Source organism: Marmota flaviventris, unplaced genomic scaffold (assembly GCF_047511675.1).
Source record: "Marmota flaviventris isolate mMarFla1 unplaced genomic scaffold, mMarFla1.hap1 Scaffold_348, whole genome shotgun sequence".
NCBI classification, from domain to species: Eukaryota; Metazoa; Chordata; class Mammalia; order Rodentia; family Sciuridae; genus Marmota; species Marmota flaviventris.
The window spans coordinates 80581-85099 of NW_027288206.1; the positions used below are offsets into that span (position 1 = coordinate 80581).

General features: G+C 35.8%; 1 pseudogene; it reads left to right on the plus strand.

Annotated features, from left to right (window-relative positions):
- Nucleotides 1-1975: 1975 nt before the first annotated feature.
- On the plus strand, nt 1976-2750 carry LOC139704156 (B-cell lymphoma/leukemia 10 pseudogene; annotated as a pseudogene).
- The last annotated feature ends 1769 nt before the right edge of the window (nt 2751-4519 follow it).

Sequence of the window (4519 nt, forward strand, 5' to 3'; positions counted from 1 at the left end):
TTAGGGTTAGGGTGTGGGTTAGTGTTAGGGTTAGGGTTATGGTTAAGTTTAGGCTTCATGTTAGAGTTTCAGTTAGGGTTAGATTTAAAGATAGTTGTAGGTTTATGGTTAGGAATAGTGTTAGTGTCACAGTTAGAATTATGATACGTTTTCGGATTAGTCTTTGTGTTAGTGTTAGAGTTAGGTTGAAGCTTAGTGTTACACTTAGGGTTAAAATAAGTGTTAGGGTTAAGGTTACGTTTATGGTGAGTTTTAGAGTTAGTGTTAGTGTTATAATTACGGTTCATGAGAGTGTTAGGGTTAGGTTATTGTAAGGGTTAGGGTTAGTGTTAGGGTTAGGATTAGGATTTGTGTTAGTGTTACATTTAGGATTATGTTTAGGGTTACGGTTAGAGTTAGGATTAGCGTTAGTGTTAGATTAGGTATAGGGGTGGGTTAATGTTAGTGGTAGGGTTCGGGTAAGGTTTAAGATTGGGGTTAAAGTTAGGGTTAGGTTTAGGTTTAGAGTTAGGTTAGGATTAGGGTTATGTTTAGGGTTCTTGTTAGAGTTAAGGTTATGGTAAGTGTTAGCTTTAGGTTTATGTTTAGGGTTACGGTTAGGGATAGTGTTAGTGTTAGGGATAGTTTTAGGGTTAGTATTAGGGTGAGGGCTGGGGTTAGGGTTAGGTTTAGGGTTAGTTTTAGGGTTAGTGTTTATGGTTAGGTTTAGGTTTAGTGTAAAGTTTAGGGTTAGTGTTAATGTTAGGGTTAGGATTAGGGTTAGTGTTAGGGATAGGGTTAGTGTTAGATTTGGGTTTGTTTTAGGGTTAGATTTAGTATTAGTTTTAGGGTTAGGTTTAGGGAGAGTGTTAGGTTTAGTGATAGGTTTGGGGTTAGGGCTAAGGTTATGATTAGTGTTAGTGTTACACTTAGGGTTAGTGTTACTTTTAGGGTTTATTTTAGGCTTAGGTTTAGGGTTAGTTTTAGGGTTTATGGTTAGTGTTAGGTTTCGGTTTTGGGTTAGGGTTAGTTGTAGAATTTGGTTTAGGGTTAGGTTTAGTGATAGGATTGTGTTTGTGTGAGGGATATGGTTTGTGTTAGCGTAAGATTTAGGGTTGGAGTGTTAGGATTAGGGATAGGGTAAGGGTTAGGGTTAGGGTTAGAATTAGGGGTAGAGTGAGGCTTGTGTTATGTTTAGGGATAGGTTTAGGGTTAGTTTTAGGGTTACTTGTAAGTTAGGGTTAATGTTAGGGTTAGGGTTATGTTTAGTGTTGGGTTATGGTTTATGTTATGGGAAGGGTTAAGGTCATGGTTAGGAGTAGGATTAGTTTTAGGGTTAGGTTCAGTGTTAGTGTAAGGGCTAGGGTTAGCGTTAGTGATAGTGTTAGGGTTAGGGATAGGTTTAGGGTTACTCTTAGGTTTAGGGTTAGAATTAGTGTTAGGGTCAGGGTTATGGGTAAGTTTAGTGTTAGGATTAGGGTTAGGTTTATGGTTAACATTAGTTTTTGGGTTATGGTTAGGTTTTGGATTAGGGTTAGTGTTAAGGTTAGTGTTAAGGTAAAAATTATGGTTTGTGTTAGGGTAATTGTTAGCTTTTGGTTTTGTGTTATGTTTAGAGTTAAAATTAGTGCTTTGGTTATGAATAGAAGGAGGGTTAGAGTGAGGCATATGGTTACTCAAGGTTATGGTTAGAATTCGGGTTAGAGTGAGACTTAGGTGTAGGTTTAGGGTTAATTTTAGGGTTACTTGTAGGTTAGGTTAGTGTTAGGATTAGGGTTAGGATTAGTGTTAGGGTTAGTTTTATGTTTATGGTTTGTTTAGGGTAAGGTTTAGGGTGAGGGTTAGGGGTAGGGTTAGGTTTACAGTTAGGTTCTGTGTTAGTGTTAGTGTTAGGGTTAGCATTAGGAATAGTGCTAGTGTTGGGGATCAGTTTAGGGTTAGAATTAGGGTTAGGGCCACGATCTGCTCCACTTCCTCTCCGCCCCTGTTCCCGGAGGCAAAAGCCCCTGGTCAGGGCAGGGCGGCGCTGCGGAATCCCCCAGCCCCGGAAGAAGCGCCATCTCCCACCTCCGCCATGGAACCCACGCACTGTCCCTCACCGAAGAGGACCTGACTGAAGTGAAGAAGGATGCTTTAGAAAATTTTCGGGTTTACTTATGTGAGAAAATCATAGCTGAGAGACATTTTGATCATCTACGTGCAAAAAAAAAAATAGTAGAGAAGACACTGAAGAAATTTCTTGCCGGACATCAAGTAAAAAAAGGGCTGAAAAATTGTTAGACTACTTACAAGAAAACCCCAAAGGACTGGACACTCTTGTTGAATCTATTCGGAGAGAAAAAACACAGAACTTCTTGATACAGAAGATTACAGATGAAGTGTTAAAACTTAGAAATATAAAACTAGAACATCTGAAAGGACTGAAATATAGCATCTATGAACCTTTTCCAGACGGAGCCATGAACAATCTTTCTAGATCAAATTCAAATGAAAGTAATTCCTCTGAAAAACTGAGATCATCCACTGTCATGTACCATCCAGAAGGAGAATCCAGCACAGCTCCCTTCTTTTCTACTGATTCTTCTCTGAATTTGCCTGTCCTGGAAGTAGGCAGAACTGAAAATACCATCTTCTCTTCAACTACATTTCCTAGACCTGGGGACCCTGGGGCTCCTCCTTTGCCACCAGAGTTGCAGTTAGATGGAGGAACTTGTGGAAGCTCTAGTGAGATGTTTCTTCCCTTAAGATCAGGTGCTGTTTTACCACAATGACACTTTACTGCCTTTTAATTTTTTTAGTAGTGACAAAAAATGTTTTAAAGGATATGAATCTTTTTCATAAAATCACTATAATGATTTGCTTCCATTTGATAAATGTCTTTTAAAACAATGTAAGTATACTTTGTAAATATAATTTTTTAGAATAAAAGAAGCATACTTTTGGAATAGCTAAATGTAAATCATGTTGATCATGTACTTTTCAGTATTTTTTTTTCATTTTTTAGGTGGTTTAGTACTTTGAAATTTTTTATATTGTAAGATAATTTTAATTTGGAACATTTCTCTATTGGGGAACAGAAAGACTGGGAATAATGTTCACAATGCATTTGTACAAGAAATTTTCTGAGTATAGCCTTTTCAACCAATTTACCAGTAAATTTTCAGCATTAAGCTATTTCTATTTGGCAAGAAGCTGATGACTGATGGGAAAGCTGCCAGTAAACTGAAAAGAATCTCTTTCCTACTCATTTGGTCTTATGGGGTCTTCTCCTGATTCTGGAGGAACATATGGAGTTTGAGCCACTTATGATCTGTTTGCCAAAATTCTTACTAACCTTACTAATTGATACTACTTTCTTTGGGTTTTTACAGTCTATCCTTTATAATTTTCTTTCTCCAAAAAATATCTCTGTAGGAATCTCATTACATGTAATTTGGTGAGATTTTTAAAAATACTTTCTCTGTATTTTTCATTCTTTTAATGAGTACCACTATACAGTTGAAATGGCTAGAACAAATTGGTTTTGAGATGTGTGACAATTCTGTTTTTAATACTATTTGAAACAATTAGGCCACTAGCCAGATTTATTGTATTCTTGTATAACAAAATTTAAGTAATTTCACACATATAAATCTTATGTTCTCATTGTCTTCATTTAAATTATAATTCTACCAGTTTCCAGACATTCACCTCCTATATATTCCTATTATTTTAAAAACCCAGAAGTGGAAATTTGCTATCAACAATAAAAGTTTTTTTTTTTTTTATTAAATGTAGTGATATGTTTTGGAGTTTCAAATTTTTCAATAGGGATTGTCTAAAATACCACCACCCAGGTAGAGGTTAGTTTTAATACTGAATTTCTTTTAGGCTATTGAATAATGATATAAACAATAAAATGAAGGTCTTAAACTTAGGCTTTGGATTTTGAATCCTATAAGTCAATTTTTTTTTTCTCTTTAAACACTAAAAGCTTACCATTGCCAAAAATATACAAATTAGAATGACATAATGACATGATATGCAATTTGTTACTGTTGATTAATGCAGCAGTGAAAAAGTTACTTTTCAGGGTACCACATTATCACAATATAAAACAACACCTTTAAGTTCACTTCTTTTTTTTAAAAAAAATGGAGCTGGGAGAGCAGTGCACACCTCTATAATCCCAGAAATTCAGGGGGCTGAGGCAGGAGGATCACAAGTTCAAGGCCAGTGTGGGCAACTTAGCAAGATTCTGACTCAAAAAATAAAAAAGGGCTAGTGCTATATAGAGCATAGTTGTGGGGCATACCTGGGTTTGATCCCCAGTATCTCACACACAAAAAAATAATACTTTTTGGTGCAGTTGTAGGTTAACATAAAAATTGATCAAAAAGTATAGAGTTCTCTAATACCCTTTCTTTCCCCAGTTTCCCATAATAACATTTTGCATTGTTGTGATACATTTGTTACAATTGATAAACTAGTATTGATACATTATTATTCCAATCTTGGTACCTTATTATTAGCCAAAGTTCCTCATTTATTTTAAGGTTCA